We start from the raw sequence: 20,064 nt of genomic DNA, 5'->3' as shown, positions 1-20,064 counted from the left end.
GTAATGAAGATATTAACTGCTGTTTTACTCTGCTTTGTACATTTTACATACTTTTTTTTATTTAAAAAAAGCTTTGAAGCCTCAGAACAAGACAACATATTCTTTATGTTTGATCCCAAGTAACTTCTTTATACTAGTGTGTATCTGCTGAAAGACAGCAAAGGTTTTGACTGTTAGATACAGTACATTCACTCGTTTGCTTTTAAGGTATAGCAGAAAAAGACTTTGAAAAGGTCACATGCAATTTTTCTCATAACAAAATGCACATTTGGTGAGCCTTCAGAATTTCAGATCTGTGCAAAATATTCAGTGCAAAATTAAAACACACAAAATTTACCTCCAATTTTGCAGGGTTTCGCACACAGTAAGTTGTATGATCTTGTCACATCAGTGAAATTGGTATTGAAGTTCATCACGTGTTTTGCTCTATCTGGATGTCTATGGAAATGCTGAGACAGCTTTTCTCTGTGTCTTTTGAATTTTAAACTGAGATTGGTTAGATAGTTGGAGTGGAAGGCACTAGAGTAGGGCTTGGGAAAGACTCAGTTCCCAGTTCTGCTACAGACCTTTGTGCCTTTTCTATTATTTGTATTGCAGTACTGCTTAGGAGCCCATATCATGGACCAGGTCGCTTTTGTGCTAGGTGCTGTATAAACATAGAAGAAAAAGATATTAGATCCCTATCTGTAATAATACTTCCTTTCTAACCTTCCACTGTTTTTCTGTCTCATTTATTTAGAACTGTCTCCTATGTACATAAGATACATAGCACAGATCTGGGTTGGGATCTCTAGGTGATGCTGTAATGCAAACAACTAACAATAATGGTGGGGGGAGGCAAAGGGTTGAAGTCTCATGCTATTTCTTCTGGTCCTCTAATTGGCTGAGAGTATCCAGTATGACCAGAAGGGTCAGCGCAAACCACCTGAACACATTTGCTCAGGTGGACTCGATGCATTTTGCATCTTCTTTTGCACTTTTTTTTTTTTTTTTTTACCTGAGTGGTTCTTATTCTGGCTGTTCCCAAAGTCTTCTGTGGTATTCTCTAGCCTCTGTCCCCTAGGGACAGCAGCAGCCAGCACAGCTCTACGATAGTGGTAAAGGGATACTGATTGCCCTGACCCACAGATCATCCTAGATGAGGAAGCCATGACTCTGCTTGCTGGCCTGCCTCTAGGTACTGGAGTGAGGAGTGAGCCTGCATAAACCAAAGATATTGGATGGGAACATTAGGCACCTAGTCCTTCCTTTCAGCCACGTATACAGCACTAGGTGATAAGTGATGCCATCAGGGTAGTTTTTTTTATGGAGTGGTGGCTTGAATAGCTTTTTCTAGATTAGTATTAAAACTAACACTTTCCCCCACCCTTAAGTACTATGAGAGGAAATAAATAAAAATAAGGCAATACCTTGCTCCACACTAGACTTTAACTTGATCAGCACAGTATATTTTCAAAGCACATGCATACGGCTGTCACCTGTCTGGGTTTTACCCATACAATACAGTTTTTGGCTTCTGTGTCTGGGTGCCATTTAGGGTTGCCAGGTACCCAGTTTTTGACTCGAAAGGCTGGTCAAAAAGGAGACATGGCAAACCTGAACGGCACTCGAATCAAAAGTCCGATTACTGTGGAGTGGGGGGAGGCATTGTGTCATTGTGTCCTCTGCTTAGCTGGGGCCACCTTCTACCTGCATCACTGAAACTATCCAGTGAGTGATGGGGGTGAGGGACGCAGTGGAACAAGTGATGGGGCGGAGCCTCAAGCGAAGAGGCCGAGAAGGGGGTGAGGCCTTGAGGGGAAGGGCTGGAGGAGGGGCCAGAGCCTTGGGGAAAGAGGCGGGATAGGGCTTCAGGATATCGGGTTATCAGCAGTTAGAAAGATGGCATCCCTACACATGTACCTTCCCTAGATTAGACTTTTAGTTAGCATGTGTCAGCTAACCTCACATGTTAAATCCTAGTCTGCACAAGGCCTATGATGGCAGGATCATTTTGCCTGGTTAGGACCTACGGGTAAGCATAAAAATATTAATAGTTTCCCCCAGTCCCCAGATTTACATGTTATTTTGCGGGGGAGAGGGCGATGGTTTATCGGGAGCTCTTCAATGTAGTCTTGTTATAGAGTGGCTGGTGTGTTTTATTCTCTCACGTGTGTTTTGGCTACGTTAATCCATTGGTCTGCCTGATTTTTATTTAATTCCCTTCAAAGTACTAAAAGGCAGGGATAGAATTATCTATATATATAGATATATTATTATTTTTTGCTCATAACCTACAATTTGGTTTGACAATGGGGCCCTTGTCCAGCCCCTGGTGTGTCCCCAAGGTCAGTTTACTGTAATGGGACTCTTCTTCAAATCTCCAGATTTGTTAGTTATCAGGCAGACAAGTTCATGGAGCTCATGGACAGCAGTGATTGCAGGAGATGCCACTACCCAAGTTCTTTGAAGAAATGGTAACCAAAAAGAGAAGTCATGGCTTGATTCTTCGAATGTAAAAAAACAAGTAAGGGAAAAGAAACCTTAAAATGGCTAAGGCCTTCTTCTATTCCATAAAGGAACATCATACATGGCAGAAGAGACAATATGTTATAAGTTTGCAGTTATAACGAACATAACGTTTTCTTAACCTTTTTAGGAAACTGTTCACAGGATTCACTAGACAATGCCAAGGAATGAGTCCAATTTATCTTTTGATGCAATGTTTTAAATTTTCCACTCATGCTCAAATTCCTGTGGAATAACAGATTGCCACTTTGATTAGAGGTAGGGGTTGGGTGAGCTTCCTCACTATTCAGACATATTTTTCATTCATCTAGAGGCAGGGAATCTGAAGGACAAAGGAGAGGCCTTAAGGGTCTGCACACAAACATAGGCAGTCATGTTTTTTAAAGGAACAGTATTATTATAATGTAACTGTGTTAGATCACTATAAAACCAATGGTTTCATATTGCAGTGCTACATATGCCATTTTTCTAGCCACATATTTAAGGGTGGAATCTAGTGCTCTGCACTTTTGGTGGGGGGGGGGTGTGTGTGTAGGAGAGGATATAAAGTTAAACTAGTGGTGTGGTGAGAAACGTACATTACATTTAAGTGAGCACAGGGAATAACAGAGAAAACAGACGAATCACATTACAGGTGTCTGTGAGGAAAGGAATATGGATGCAAAGCTGCAGTCTGAGAATTTCAACATCTGTCAACATTAAAATACCCAAGTGGGAATTAGAAGACTAAAGCCTTTAACAAATCTTGCAGGTTACTGATGTTCGGCCTGTGATTCCACAGAGAGTTGAAATTAATGGAACAAGGCTTAAATTCATCTAACATGTTTAGGCTAATTTTGTCTTCTGGCAATTGTCTTCCTAATCTGACAGTTTTTGTTTCTTACTTTTAACAATACCTGTACAAATCTCTCTCTCTTTTCTTAGAGGCAGGGTAAGACATGCTGTTTTAAACTCTCAGAGCTGTTTTTCAAGAATATTCCAAACAGCATATGTGAATGCAAGGATAAAAGTACAGCTTCACACTGTGCAATGTAGCATAAATGGGATTAACATTCAAAGCTTTTTGAATAATTTATATAAATTGGCATTTTCTTTACTTGTCATTAGATAGAGTATCTGAATAGGAGCCAGGTTCATTAATAAAGTACTCAACACTGTGGGGTTTATTTACTTTACAAACATGCCCCCCCACCCAAAAATGAAGGAAAAAACCCTCCCCAAAAGAGTAAATCAGACCACTGACTTATCCACAGAAACCCTCTTTGCTGTTGTGAAGATGGCAGATTTTCCACTGGACAATGGCAGTTACAGCACAGTCAGCTCAAAGAGTGGCCTTTTTCTGCTTTAAAACACCGCAAACCACCACAAGCCACCCTGGCAGCCAGAAAAGTAGAAAGACTGCTCTGGAAGTGATGGGTGGTAGCCATGACTGAGTCTCATGCATGCTGCACAGCAAGCAGGAATTTAGAAGCGTGGAGTAAGATAAAAAGTTAACTATTATAATGACCCTCCTTCAGGATTTCGCCTCCAAGCCCCCTGCTTTCGAGTTCCTCTCCAATGGTGACTCTCATAGCTGCAGCAAGTCAGTAAAGTTGAACAACTAAAAATAAATACTAATAATATGCGGATGCTATAAAAACAAGTCACCTGACCTTAATGTGTGTAAGCATCCGCTCTCCTCAGCCTATCCCACTGTATGTTATTATCTTTCCCTAGGTCTGTCAAAGGGCCTGATCGCATACATTTTTACTCATTTAAGTGGTCTTTACTCATGCAAGTTGTCCCAGGGTCTGGGAGTCTTTAAAGGCCCCAGGTGAGCAGGGAACTCTCTTTTACTCCCCCCCAGAACAGTCTGACAATAGGAAGCCTAAACCCTACAAAGATCACAGCCTACCATCACTGCTTGGGTAAAGACCCATGAGCAGTAAAAAAAAAAAAATCAAATCAATACCCTCAGCAGTCTGCCTTTAAATTGTTCCAAGCTCACTTGCATCAGCTCCTCTATTCCCTACTACTACTCAGTCCATATGGCCAAGAAGTTCTGCTGCTCCCTCTGTATTCATTGCATCCCCCACAACCTCCACCCTCACCGCAGGACACCATCACACCTCCTCCACAAATCAGTTTGCAGTGGAAAGAGCAAGCCCTGGAAACAGTAACGAACAAATAAACCAAGCAAACCAGATATTTACTACTAATCCAGTGTACTCCTTCGATACCCACCTGCACAAACCATGATGGGAACACAGCTGCAGACCCAGTCCTCAAAATGATGCTGATCACTGATACATCAGAGGTCAAGAAGCCATTCATTCACTATTAACAACCTCATAAGTGATGAGACATTCCTCCTTTACCTGCATCACACGGACCTAGTTAGATGACACTCTGGGCACTGTGCTGACCCACATGGTCTCCCTCAAGTCAATCAGGGCTGGAAACATCCCTTGGCTTTTCCCTGTCTTCAGCCCATTCACACAACAAAAGCCACTTAAAGCACTACAAGGAATCCAAGCTACCAGATGCCCTTCAAGGTTGGTAAGAGCTGCCTACGATCATCTGCATCTTCTTTTGATGGTGATTATTAATGACATTTTTGAAGAGGGGACCCTTAAAGCATGCACTGAAATAGTTCAGCCATTCCTCACAATGACAAAACAACATCTTTTAGCTCCCCTTCTTTAGAAAGTTACCTTAGAAGAATCAGGCACATTGTATGTAGTAACAAGTAAAGAACAAGGTGCTGATTTATACAAAATAATTCAAATAGCTTTGAATGTAAACTCCATTTGACATATATTGATGTAATTGAAACTACTCATGACTAAAGCCACTTGCTGAAGAAATGATCTACAGACCCAGGCCCTTTGATTTTATACTTCTTGAGCTAGGGACTGTGGTGTTTGTCCATATAGTTCAATGTACTTACTGTATAAGTAATAAATAAAAATGTTGTCCCAAGATATTTGTAGAGTTGCCTGGCTTTATATTGCTTAGTTACCAATTTTAGCAACATCTTTTTTAGCTAACTAACTGCAGAGGTACCATGTATCTCTCAAAGGAGACCAATGCCTTGATTATTGGATGTAAGACCTGAAGAAAACCAATATAGCCTGTTTAATTTAGTAAACTGGGCCCACAGAACATTAGTTCTTGATCTGCATAAGTGATTACTCTGAAGGGAAAAATACTTAACACCTTTCATACCAGGATTCTTTTCAAGTACAGAGCTATGGCTCATTTTCATTGAAGAGCTGCAAAAGAAACAGTGGGGCAGACAAGTGTCATCTATGTGCCTCTCTGTAGGGTGCACTGTGTTGCATTGTACAATTTTGGGGAATAAAAGGATTGCAGGACCTGAACTGCTACACTGAGATCTGAATGTTCAAACTTCTAAAGTTCAGGGGTATTTAGATTAGAAGTCTTGTTCAGTCTGTGCTAGATGAGCCACTTGCAACATTAGAATCCAGATCTGGATTTGAATTTCAATCTCCCACAAAGGTTGCGGATGTTCAGATCTGGGAGTTTGATTCAGGCTCATCTCTAATTATAGGGGTTAAGACAGCATTAAAGACAACCTTGTCCTGTACAATCACACAAGAGCGCTTTACTTTCAGACTTTGCCCTCCCCACACACAGAGATCTATGCAGGGACGTTCTAGTCTATAAAAGAGAATGGATATAGGTCCTCACTGGGAAGAAGTATCTCTTATTTACAATTTTACTGACCTTTGGAGTATTAGCTTTGAAATCTAAAGGAGAGTATTTCATATTAATTTGCCCTTAAATGAAAATGGATAGAAATGAAAAAAATTTGAATGAATACTTTGTTAAGTTCTCTCTTAGAAAGATCGATTAAAATAAGTTCTAATTATTCACCTAAGATACAAGGCTCATTTGTCAAATAGTCACACCATAATGGGATGTTCAAATCCCATATTTGGAAACTACTTAGGTTAATAAAACAGGCACCTAAATACTAACTTGAACACCCAGTTTGGGCATGATCAGAAATCACTTCATAGTGAAATCTCACTTGGTCTCTGGCAGTGAAGAAGCACCACCAAACTCTGAATAGTTGTTGCTTAGCTCTCATTGCATTTTCCAACTCCTCACAAACCAGACCTCCACCAACAGTACATATGCCCAGCATCTAATCAAGGATCCTACTGAAGCCATGAAATACACACCAACCATCGAGAATCATACACGTAACCTCGGTACCCTCTTAGATGAAGCACAGATCACCTGGAGTGGTATACATAATACTATAACACATACTACTGCTGGAACAATTGGCTTCAGATGGTTGGGCAAGAAACCTCAGCTTTCTGAAGAGACCTTTGATACATTAGTGAAAAAAGTAGAAGCACATAAGCATGGAAATATCCAAGAAATGGCTGAAAAGCATTTTGGCTGAACATAAATGGCTGAAAGGCATTTTCCATGCCATAGCAAAATGTGACCATAAGTTCTATGTCAACTCCCTGGCTGACAAAGCAGAAGATGGCCAAAAGAACAGTAATCTGCATCCTGCCTACAGAGCTATCATGTGTCTGGCTGGTAACTATAAACAGACTTCTAACATCCTCATTATGAAACCAAAAGGTTCTCCCTGCTCATTGACGTATGAAGTCTTGGAAAGATGGAAAACACATTGTGAAAGTGTACTGAACCATAGACCTGCAGATGATTGTCTAGAGCCACATGACCTAGCAAACCACACAGCTGCAGATCCAGAGATGAACACTGATCCTCCATCACGCGAGGAAGCACGAAAAGCCATCCCAAAGTTATGGAATGGATGTGCTGATGGTATTGCACCTGTGCTACTCAAAGTGCCTTAGAACCAGTGACTGTTTTTAAAAATGTGAACATCAGGCAAACTATCAGCAAAAGGGAAAGATGGCATCATAGTGTCACTGTTCGAGGGCAAAGTCTCTCACGCCAAATGTGACAACTACAGGCCAATCTCATTGTTACCAGTCCCCAAAAAGGTCTTTGCTCACATTCTGCTTGGTAGTATGCAGCTTCTTCTTTACAGACATCATCATCCACAGACCAAGACTACGCCAACAGTGCTGCCTTGTTTGTGGAGAAGTCGTAATATTTCAGCCCTGCTCTTATAAGTCTCCAAGATGCTGCCTGCATTATGGGGTTTGTGATATGGCATCTGCCCCACACTGGCAGAGAAGGGGTTAATAGAGCGCCAGGGAGGCTGCGTGGGGAGCAGCCAATAGGAGAGGGGCTGCAAGTAGCAGCCAGTCAGGGCACAGCAGCTCCACATAAAAGGGAGCTGCAGGGCAGTGTAGGTCAGTTGCTGATGGGAGCCCAAGCAGTAAAGACTGCATTCCAGGAGGGCTGAAAGAACTGTAAGCACCTTGGAAGAACAGTGGCTGGCTCCTGGGACTGAGCAGCTGAGACCCTGAGATAAGGGTGAAGAAAGTGCTGGGGCTATGGGGAAGTGGCCCAGGGAAATAGAGCAGCATTGACTGAGGTTACAGAGAAGCAGCAGGAGGTTGCTATTTACAGGGTCCCTGGGTTGGGGCCTGGAGTAGTGGGCGGGCCTGGGTCCCACCCCTCCCCCTAAGGAAGTGGCAAGACTGTTGGACAGAGATTTCCCAGCTCTGCCCTGGAAGGGGAAAACACAGATAATGACCTAGCCGGAGGGCTGAGTTGAGAAAATAATTCTGCAGTTCTGGGAGCTGAGAGAGGAGCCATAAGTGGGAGCAGAGACAGAGTGCCAGTGTGCAGACCATGAACGTGGCCTTGAACTAATCCCCAGGATGACCAGAAGGAGGCAGCAGCCTGGCAATGAGGGCCGCACCCCATTACAAGGTTGACCATCTCATGGCAGAATACCAAAGTCTAGGACTCAGACACACCAACAATGCTGCCTTGTTGATGGAGAAATCATAGAACCCTCCATAAGCCTCCAAGATGCTGCCTACACTAAGGGGTTGAACATCTCATGGCAGAACAACTCATTCTAGAACTCAGAAATGAGCCACCAGAACTCCCAGTGCGGGTGGGTTAGAGTACCGTGGCAAGCACTGAGGAGTTCATCTGTGTAGGCTGCCAGCAGAATTCAAACAGTTGAAGAATTCAAACATTCTTCTATGAATAGGTCTTGTCACCTCCTGCATGAGGTCCAAGTCTTGCTTATGGATGCAAAAATATTTTTGCACTAAGACAAAATGTTCAGGATCTATCAAATCTGTGTACTATCTGTACAGCTAGATGGGTCAGAAACCTGAACCCTCTTACAGATAGACTTGGAGAGGCTAGACACTTTCCATATGTACTGTCAGCACCAAATCCTGAACATAAAGTGTTTGGCCTTGCTTCGGTTGCTCATTTTATTCAAAACCAGCGTTGCACGCTCTTTGGCCATGTTGCCAGGATGGACAAAAACACCCCAGCATGCCATGTTCTCAAACTCTCCGACAACCCATGAAGGGGTGTATGCCCTGACCCTACCTGGCACTGCTTGCAGGGCTGCCCAAGAGATTTGTGGATTTGCAGGATTCAGCCAGATCTGGGCACTTCACTGCACAACATTTGGTGTGACCTGTGGTCACCCTGTGTGGTGTAACGATCATTAGTAGACTAGGCATGTTGATGATATAGTATTTCAGTATCCCTATGAAGATATCATGTTTGAAAACTGGTATCCTGGAATCTCATAACCACAAAATTGTATTAAAATATAAATATTTAAAATAAATGCAACTTTCATAAACTAGCGAGTGTTGCAAGTTAACAGTCAACCTGGATGAGGAAAAGAGAAGCTTATTAGCCAAGACAAAAAGAAGGAGGCTGATCAGATTATGAAGATCTAATGTGAATGGAATCTTGTTTTGTATCTTAAGCAGATAGTCTGTTTTGTGGGTAGAGCTTGGAAGTGTGCCCATACTCCTCCCCTCACAACTCTGGTCTACATTGGTTTTCTAAAGTCTGGCTAAATCCTGCAGCCTTAACTAAAGGAAGACTCACACTAAAGGCTGCAGGAGATTTGCCTACGTCTGCAGACTCTGGTTCATAGTATACATTTTAGAAGGCTGCTGTTGGAATGAGGATACTTCTAATCATACTTAAAAGGGAAAGGACGTGGCTCTAATTAGGAAACGAGTGTGCAGTGGAAGTAATTTAGATACCAAAGTACAAAGCAGATAAACCAAGCAAACATCTAAATTCTTTCCTTAAAACAGCTCTCCTGCTGACCAAGACACCGACTAAACCTCTGTAGAACATGATGCAGTATTCAATCCTTATTCTGCAGCATCCCCCAGAGAACCCAACCAGGAATAGGACACCCATTGTGCTTGGTATTGTACCAACATGCACAATGACCCATTCCTTGCCCCAAAGTGTTTACAATATATAAATTATAATCTGTAATTATAGTTAAGAGTGGAATTTTTTTAAACTCTATTACGAGTGGCAAAACTCTGAAAATCAAGATAATTACAGCACTAGCTCATCCTGATTTGTGGGGCTATTTTTAGAAGAGAAGTGCCTGATGTGCTCTGAATTTTTTTATATTTGCATTAAGTCCTCTGTGATTCCTCCACTGAAATGTGTGCATATGCTGAGTCCATGCGCTTGTCATAAGAATTAAATCCCTCTCAAGCTTGTTTACAGCTCAGGGCTTGTCATACTGCTCCCTTGAGCTTCATGGCTGGTTGGGTTCCCCCCCACACCTCTGGCTCTGTGAAAGATTTAATTTCTTTTTTGTTTATGTGTGTACTTACACTTGCAGGTGCAGGAAAGAAAAAAATTGCTGTGCCCAGATGTTTTGAAGCTGCAGTAGCATCCATACAGCTCAGATTAAGGAGAAAAATTGCATCAGATAAAACCGACACTTCTAGTACAGTATTCTACAGAGTATTTAATAAACCTATCATGTTTCACTGACAATAAGACTCTTGAATTTAATTTTAGAGAGAGACCTGAATATTTTAAACAGTCACTGGTTTAACTCATTTATTGCTGATTTTGCAGAGAGCTTTATGAAGTCTGAAGATGGCCCAGTTACATCTATCCCATTTTCAATGTTGCAAAATATTTTGCTGGAATAGTTACAGTCTCAGACATCAGTATAGCTACTGCGTACCAAGCTGTCTTAGCTTATTACTGAATTAGTTGGACCTTAGAAAGCCTGATCCAGATTTCATCTAACACTTTGAAAATTACACCGTTTTCATAAAAAACTCTCTTGCTGGTCATATACCTCTGTACTAATAATTTGGAATCATTGCCAATACTGTAACTAATTGCACTACTGGTGTCTTGAATCCCATTTTGTTAAAAGTATCTCTTCATTTGATAACTGCAGCAATACATGCTGCAATACATTCGCCCCACCACACACTCAAGCAGACCATAAAACGTGGCAGGATTAGTCAATCAAGCTTTCATAGGTGTCTTCTGTATTCATCTTGCTGTATAGTAATGGTTTGTCTGTTTCACCTCCACAGCATGCTGTAGAGAAAGGAGTTTATTGCAATCACTAGCAGGGCAGCTTAATACTTCGCTCAAGTTTAGTGTGCGGATTTGGAATCCTGCTTTAAAGAATATTAATAAATATACATATATATTTCTAATTACTAGCCAGGTAAATCTATCAGCACAATTGTGTTCAGAACAATGTTTTATTTTAATCTTTTTTGACTATCTTTACCCTTTGCCTTCTTTCAATGACCTATAAACTAGAGGGTCTCACAACTTTGTTGCTTAGGTGGACTGGGCTGGCAGGAGGGTCAGGAACACACCCTCTATCCCTGAACCTATAGACATTTTACAGGATACTGCCATTAAACTTTTATTTGATCGGTAAGTTGTCTAAGCCACTTCTCTTTTTCTCTTAGTTGTTTTATCAGTTTCATATAAACAAAAATGATGCTGGAGGCAAAGGGGTCTGAGCAGCAGCATTGTAACATCAGAGGTAACTCACTAACCTTAAACCCTAACTCTGCTGCTTGCCTTGATCATCTCTCCCCTTGGCAGTGCCCATTTGGTGCTGCAGGTAGAAGATCTCTCCCTACAGCCCCAATTGGGCTCTGTTTAGAGAACTAACACTGTTTTGACTGGGTGAAGATTAATGAAGAGCTGCTCAGAGCTAATCTGCAGCAATGGGTAAAGGTCATTCTTAAAATATAGTTGGCAAATCCTACTCTGCCCAAATTCAGGACACTCTGCTGTTCCTCATGCCAAATTTATTTTTTATTACTGCTACCCCCAGGTCTGGGAGGGTGAAATGTCTGAATGGGGAGTACACTATATGCCTCATCCATATTGTCCACTAGTTTTCTGCCTTCCAACTGATTTGTGTGCACAAAGTGAGGATCTGCATCCTTCCCACAGAGTGTGCAGGCTTTTCAGGATGGGAACTGTGCCTTCTTTTGTTTGTACAGCACTTAGAGAGTGTTGTAGGTGCTGTAAAGTGTGTGTCTTACATTCTCTCCACCAGCCTAGCGAAAGGAGGTCTTGATTTCTCTCATCTTCTGAACAGAAGCTTTTACATTACTGGCTTTTACATTACATCCCTCAGTGTGCCCATAGTAGGTTCTAATTTTGCATGGTAAAGTGAGTGAAGCTGGAAGAGAAAAGTCAGCAGGTTTAAGAAAACACTTCTGTATTTACTTAGGTATAAGTAGCCAGAATAGAACTTGATGTAACTGGCTGGATGTAACTGTAACAGCAAAATGAGGCCTAAAACTCAACTCTACAGCATTTCTCTGTCTGCAAAAAAAGGTCCCGTCTTTGCCCTGAAAAGCCTACACATGCTGTGGTAAGGATGCAAGTTCTTGCTGCAGGCACACCCTCTGCTAACAGATTAATTGAAAGGAAGACACACCAGTGGAGCATAGGGGAGAGGCATACAGTGCACTCCACACCCAGGCATCTCATCCTCCCTGGCCTGCGGGTGGCAGTAATCGCATGAGGGACTGCAGAGTCTCCTCCATCTAGGCAGAATAGGCTTTGCGAACTAGATTTTAAGAGTGATCTTTTCCCGCTGCTATAGATTAGCTCTGAGCAGGTCTTGGCTACACTCTCTCAGGTCAAATATCACCTGCAGCTTTCATTGCTGAAAACAGTCAGGATGCGTAGATATTGTGTAGGACCTAATGCTTTTAGTAGGAGAGTTCCAGTCCCAGACAGCAAAAATATACTAAAAAGCAGCAGTAGTTTCACTGTACTGGTTCTGTATTCCACTCACGGTAAAACCCGTTTGCTGTTGCTGGGTATTGATCTTTTATTGCAATGAGGCAGCTTGACAATCCAATGGCACTTTTACAGTTTTCTTTGTCTCTCTATACTTTCCCCTGAGGCAGAAGTCCAACCAATCCCAGCACCATCTTAGAGAAATAGTGTCGGATTGTTAGTGTGTGTGATTAGAACGTTTAGTGAATATGCGGTGTCTCTATTTTTTTTAGTAGTGATAAGCATGAGTTACAATTTTGTTGAAGAGGTTTGTCATAGCTGTTCCATTTTTTAAATTAATTTTTGGAGGGTCATTCAAATGTACAAAAATAAAAAATGAAAGGAAATGTGTGATCAAGAAAATCTCATAAAGGTGTGATTGGACTGCAAGCTCTTTGGAGCAGGGGTCATGCCTTTTATTTGTCTGTAAAGTGTAATGCATATATGTGACGCTGAATAAATAAAAGTAAAAAATATACTAAAATATACAGTTCTATTATGCTGAAGACCATGTTTATATTCGTATTGAAAACCTGGATTTGTGCAGGAAATAGCCCAACTTGATTGTCATGCACATTGTGTAAAGAGTTGTCACTTTGGATGGGCTATCACCAGCAGGAGAGTGAATTTGTGTGGGGGGGTGGAGGGTGAGAAAACCTGGATTTGTGCTGGAAATGGCCCACCTGATGATCACTTTAGATAAGCTATTACCAGCAGGACAGTGGGGTGGGAGTAGGTATTGTTTCATATTCTCTGTGTATATATAAAGCCTGCTGCAGTTTCCACGATATGCATCTGAGGAAGTGAGCTGTAGCTCACGAAAGCTTATGCTCTAATAAATTGGTTAGTCTCTAAGGTGCCACAAGTACTCCTTTTCTTTTTGCGAATACAGACTAACACGGCTGTTACTCTGAAATATATCATTTTTAATACAAATAGCAATAAAAAAGCCATACCTTACTGAATGCTTCCAGGGTAACATTATTGAATAGTGATTTTCTGCAGCTAAATAACTCATCAGCTTTGGTCACCTGCAGTCAGAAACAAGAGGAGACTCCCATTTTCATATAGCCTATTTTGTTTTCATTATAGCAAAGAATAACCTTTCCCATACAAGGAATTGAGTCTATATACTGTATGGGATCAGCTGTACCATGAAGGCCCAGCTCAGCATCGGGGGAACTGTACTGCCCCAACTGGAGGTTTGTGATACATTGTGTTTCAGGCAGGTAAAGTGTCTCCCGGGGAGCACAGATTCTTTGCCACAAACACAGGTTGCAGCACATGCTCTCTGAGCCTGCAAGCTATAGAGATGGGGCCCTGCCACCTACTTGTTCCTCCCTACCCTCTTTGGGGAGGATAGCACTGCTAGCCAGCAGTGGCCTTTGATTAGCAAAATGCTTGGATATCATGGTGTCACACCCCTCCCTCAAGGGGTCCCCTGGAGAAGGCAGATCAGAATTGTATATTGCTAACACTGTTGCAAGCATTGCAGAGTATTTTGGGAAGGGTCAAAGGTGTGAGTGAGTGTGAAATGGAGGATTCCTTTGCAGATTGCGAGAGGCCAGAGGGGGAAGACAGAAGAGCACAGAGAACGGGTTAACGCCACGTTCCTGCTAGGCCCAAAGATAAGACTCTGATTCCAGCCAGCTCAAGGCCACAGCACATATCTGACTCTGGGCTGCCTGCCAAGTAAGAGTGGGGCCCGGAATCCACCGACCAGCCGTGAGAAAGGAAGTTTCAACTGAAGAACAGACCTGCAGATCCAGCCTATAACCAGCGAGGCAAGTGAAGGCCAGCACGGAGGAAAACAAAGAGGACAACAGAGTCTAGCTGGTGTGTTTTGGGAAAGTCGAGAAGACCACAGAGAGCCGATTTTGACTGGTACAAAGAGGTCCTCTGAATGGAACACACCCAGAGGAGCCCAGGACTCAAAGCCCTCCTGAGAGCTGGAGCAATCCGGAGATCACAGTGGACCCTGGACAACCTGTACGCACAGGACAGAACTCCCATCCACCCCTCCCCATCTTCTTCTTACGTTACACTCAGGCCTGGCCAGCCTCAGCTACTGAGTATGTGAGTATGAAAGTGGGTTAGGGCTTGGGGCACTAACGCTTTCTTCCTTCCTCTGAGTGACATGGGAAGCACTCATCACTCTCCGCTGTTATTTTATTATTTTATCAATAGAGCTTTCAAACTTAGACACTTGGTGTGTTCAGTCATCTCCTCCCTTAGCGATCCTGTGGCCTCAGCCTGATCACCTGATGCCTCAGGCAGACTGGTAACAAATGTGTCACAATGGTGATTTCTTGGCAACCTTATAAAAATCTAGATATAGAACCTCTACTCTCAGGGGAGCACAAGGATTGCTGCTGAACCTTCCTCTTTTTCCACAGGAGCAAAAGTGGGCAACAGCCTCCTTGCTCTCTACTTTTTTTTTTTCCAAGCGGGGAGGCAAAGTACCATCTATCATGTTTTACATTTTTATTATATTAACACACACTATATGACTATACTATAAACAAATGCAAAATAGTGGTCACCCAAAAGCAGCCATTGTGGTTAAGTTTACACTTGGATTCTCAGCTCAATTTTCTAAGATTTTTCAATTCAAGCTCAATTTTCTAAGATTTTTTTCCTTTGTATGTTGAAGTTTTCTTGCTTGCTCACGGTCTTGTGGTGATTCATTCTTACATTCTGTGGCAGATTATTTGTCTGGAAGATTCCGAGCACTGAAAGAATTGGTGAAAAACTTCCTCCTGGCACCAGGCTTTTTATCTTTTTGCATTTGCCCAAATCCTATGCAATAATGTTTGATTTTGCAGAATTAATGTATGAAATGCCTCCTTTGCAACAGCAAATCATTCAGTCCCTACTGTGAACAGTGGCACTTGCATGCTTGCATCACAGGTGCAGTTGCACTGTGGTCTTCACTGTATAATATATATTTATTTTAAACGTGTCTCTTTTTAAATTGAAGAATGTATAGATTCTGTTCAAAGGAGTTTTTTTTGTTTTGTTTTATTCTTTTAACTTTAAGAGAAGCAGCTGATTAAAGTTTGTGTGTGAGATACTATAATATCAGATTCAACCACAGTTGGTGGAAGGGCTCTCAAGGAATTAACCCAATACAATTTCATTCTTTGCTGCCCCTTGGAAACTGAAAATTCACTGAGCACGCTCCCTTTATACAACCACTTTCCCCACATAAAGGGTGGAACTTCCTACAGATCATTCTGGGAGTTGTAGTTTCTAAACCTTGATAACGGGAAATGTTTGCAAGAAAATTAATGTTCAACACACTTGTAAAATTAAATTATCCTCACCTGCAAAGTAAGGCTGTGGTACTTAGTGGCTGAGTATGAATTACCACTATCACAGGCAACAAAGGAGCAACACTGAGGCTGGTATTTTCACAGTACTCTCTACTTGCGAACATTTGAATGCTATGAAGTGGAACACTTGGAGAGGAAAAAAAAAGGATTCATCATTTAAATCCACTGAAATACATTGGACTGGGAGAGCTTTTTGGACAAAGAATACTGTACATTCCTACTTTTAAGAAAGTGCATTTTTCTTGTTTAAGAGGAACACTTACTTCAGTAACTTTGCTGTATTTCAAATGCAGATTACACCTACATTGTATTTTACACTACTTTTATTGTTCATACTTGTTTATACTGTAAATGTATATACCAAGGCAACACATCAGTTTACTGGAAAGGCACTGATGATCACTATGGGTCACATCGACCAACCTCATGTTGATTTCAGCGAGGCTATTTGTAGAGTAAGGTACTACTCGCACAAGTAAAGGTACTAAGTCATTATACCTAAGTGAATATTATTTCTATATTATCCTTGATGAGCACCACACTCTAAAAAACCCCCCAACATATAAAAAGGCAGCGACCCTGGGCTGAGGAGCCTATGAACCCAGCTAAATATTGCATGAGAGAAATATAATTATATGGGGATGCAGGGAAAAAGATGGGGAAGTGTAATGAAAGCTGCTTTCTAGGGGCTGGATTTTTTCCTGCTGCAGAAGGAAAATGACACCTAATTAAAGACCATGAGATTGTCAATAATATTCATTTCCCAATATCCTTTCAAAGATGCAAAACCTGCAAACTTCTGGGGACTCCTGAGAAACACACTCACCTCCCCCCTGGATCACTGCCTAGAGACATGGAACAGATGTCCTTCCATGCGTCCTGTGGCCATCCCCATCCTCATCCTCTTGCCTGCACAATGTCAGGTGAGTTGTCATTGGCTCCTCCTCCTCAGCTGCATGTTCCAATTTTCTCTGCAGGAAGTTAGTGACTTTGAGGGGGAGTCAACAATGGACAGACAGTTTGCACTGGTATTTTAATTTGTCCACTGGGAACATGCTGCCTATGTTGGCTCCACCCGGTTCAGTCTCCTGCCCACCCTAACACCTCATCACACTCTCCAGAGTCCCAACTTTTCATCAGTCCCAAGGAGCAGATTCCAAGGGTAGGGGGGGCATAGAAGAACTGCTGCTGACCCTTCCACGTGCACTGCCCAATTCTGGGCTAATTTTTCTCCCTTCAGCCTGTGTCGGTGGAGACCATCTAAGTCAAGCAGACTAAAGGATATTTTGTGTTTAGGCACAGAAGTTACAAATTCAACCATACTAGTGCAGTTTAATGGTGCAGGCAGAAATGGAAAATTTGCTGGCAAATTTGCTGGCTGATGACTTCCTTTCTGGGACTGACCTCCCACCCAAACAAACCCACCCTGGATAGATATTTCTAGGATTTCAGTGCTTTGGCTAGTGCAAGGAGCCTGGACAACATCAGGAACCTTGAGATTCACTGAGAGTTTCTAGTAGAATTTTAGTATCTCTACAGCTTTGGAAGTGCTCATCTGAGCAGCAGTAGAAAGGATTAATAAAGCCCTGAAGCCTGAGTCATGGGTCTAGACTGCCTCTGATAACTGCCGGAAGGTTCTGGCCACAGCAGGGGAAAGAAGCCAGGATCCAGAAAAGTTTCACCTTTTGTCATCTTCTAAAAATATAGCCATAGTTGACAAAAAGTGAGACGAAGTAGAGAGAAGCTCACTGGAGGAGACAAAAAATAAAAGCAACATAACAGGACCGCGTTTCTTCTGAACAAGTTTCCCTGTCAAAAGGTAAATACCTTCACCCCTGCCAAACCAAAGTACAAGGAATAAGGCGAACATAAGTTTTGGTCAGTATTCTATGGCTAACACACAGGAGTGGCAGATGTCAGTGTTCTATACCTGGCTTTGACCCAGACTTCCTGTGTACTCTTGACCTAAAATCCTCAGTCTGTGTGTGTCTCAGTTCCCCCTTCTGCAAACTACTAATCTACTTCAGGGACGTTGTGAGCGTGAGCTCATTAATGGTTACCAAATGCCTTTGGATCAAAGGTGCTATAGACATACAAATAGTGGTATTATTAATAAGCTCATGTGCACAGCATGCCTGAATCTAAAAACTGACCTGTGTACAATTTATCTACTTGTACACTGTTTATAATTCACGTTGATTCTTAAGCATGGTTCTATATTCTTTGTTCTATAAAGCTGACAGAATGGATCAAATTCATTCTTGGTTGAACTCCATTTCAAGTCAATGGAGTTACACCAGACATGCATTTGGTCCACTGTATTCAGCCACAGAGAGGGGCTGTGAATCTGCATCTTTATCTGTTTGAACTAGTGTCACATTAAATATATTAATCCTGAGCAAGAAGGAAGGGACTGAGAGTAACAATTACTGAAGTTGCAAAGCTTTAATCATCTTTTTATTTTTGATGAATTTATTTGTATTGGGAAATTGAGGCTGTGTGCTATTCTGGTCTTTTTTTAGTCTCAATGCAAGCCACAATAGTGGTGATATTTCAGGCTATTTTATTCAGTGTTGTTATAGCCTTATTGATCTCAGGTATAAGAGAGACAAAGTGGGTGAGATAATATTTCTTATGGACCAACATCTGCTGGTGAGAGCCACAAGCTTTTGAGAGCCCAGAGTTGAAGAAGAGCTCTGTGTAAGCTTGAAAGCTTGTCTCTCTCACCAACAGAAGTTGGTCCAATAAAAGATATTACCTCACCCATCTTGTCTCTCAGGCTATTTTATGACATTAGTGGAATTAAAGCACATTAGACGAATACCAAATAATATAGGTATTACAGGTTGTACCAATATAAAGCATATAGAATTCCACATCCTGTTTTATAATATCTGGGTACATACACAACAGAGTTGAAAACATGGTGAAAGAGAAAAACTTTTAAGGCCAAAGGGATTGTTTCTTTTTTTCTCTTCACAACAGTAAAAATCAACATGAAGGTTACTACGTATGTGGGGGTTGTTTTGTGATTAAGTATATCCTGGCTAGCACCAACTGATCTTGCACCTGTTCTTGGGGGGTTGCATTTTGTTGTTGTTTTTTTTACAACAGTGCAGAAGAATAAAAACAAGTCTGCCAGTCCTTCAGAAGTCAGCAGGAGGCTAGAATTTTGCTGCTCTGTGCTATGGGATTCCTTGCAGGTTTCTCCTAACATAACCTATGAGATTCACTGCTGTCTTTACAAATGTTACCTCAGTCACAGTCAATGAAGTACAATTGAAGCGGGTTGGTAAGTGACTCCCCAGACAACTGTTTAGAGGAGTCAAATGAATAAGGCCTTGTCTACACAAAGATTTTGTATCAGTATCACTATGTCAGCTAGAGGTGTGATTTTTTACCAAAATAGTTATACACACACAACCCCTAGCATGAGGATAGTTATACCAGTATAAAAATGCTCATACTGGTATAGTTTATACCCATATGGGAAGGAAAATAGACGATGCCACTGTGAACACTTTTATACCCTTTTAACTGCACCCACTAGGAGGATTGTACATGTAAGACAAGGGTTTAGTATCAGGAGTTCAGGATTCAATCATACAATGGTTGATCTTAATAGCTGGCTTATCCTGATGCATCACTGGACAAGCTAGCTTTTGCTGTACAAACCACCCTTGAATAGTTTCCTGTAATATCAAAGAAAGGGAGAACCCAGGCTGTATACATAGACTGCAAATGAGAGAGAAACTCCCAACAGATTCTTGATTATATCAATATCCAAGCAAATTCAATTTTCTGATCGGCTAGTGAAAAGCAGATTTAAAATGTTACTATACTGAGTGCTCTTCTCAGCTTTACACTGTATGACTATCCCCCTCAATCTGGATTTAGGGTGTGACAGACCAACTCCTCCACTTGTGCATTGGTCTCAGCATAATGGTACATTAGAAACTTTCCTACAGCTTTGGCAGCATACCAGATGTACCATGACCTCAGGGGCAAATGATGT

At 41.7% G+C, this 20,064-nt stretch overlaps 1 long non-coding RNA gene across 2 annotated transcripts; it reads right to left on the bottom strand.

The window, feature by feature from the left end:
* Positions 1-343: 343 nt before the first annotated feature.
* Positions 344-16,171, bottom strand: LOC140917944 (uncharacterized). 2 transcript variants are annotated; one of them, XR_012161043.2, is made up of 3 exons: positions 16,041-16,171; positions 13,671-13,745; positions 344-646 (listed from the first exon to the last, which is right to left on the bottom strand). It is a non-coding gene; the product is annotated as an uncharacterized LOC140917944 (long non-coding RNA). The 2 variants fall into 2 exon arrangements; XR_012161044.1 differs by lacking the exon at positions 344-646 and adding an exon at positions 10,734-10,992.
* Positions 16,172-20,064: the final 3,893 nt, after the last annotated feature.

The sequence above is a fragment of the Lepidochelys kempii genome, chromosome 10, assembly GCF_965140285.1.
Source record: "Lepidochelys kempii isolate rLepKem1 chromosome 10, rLepKem1.hap1, whole genome shotgun sequence".
NCBI lineage: Eukaryota > Metazoa > Chordata > Testudines > Cheloniidae > Lepidochelys > Lepidochelys kempii.
The sequence above is the reverse complement of the archived record's forward strand: the minus strand, read 5'-3'. Positions and strand labels throughout refer to the sequence as shown.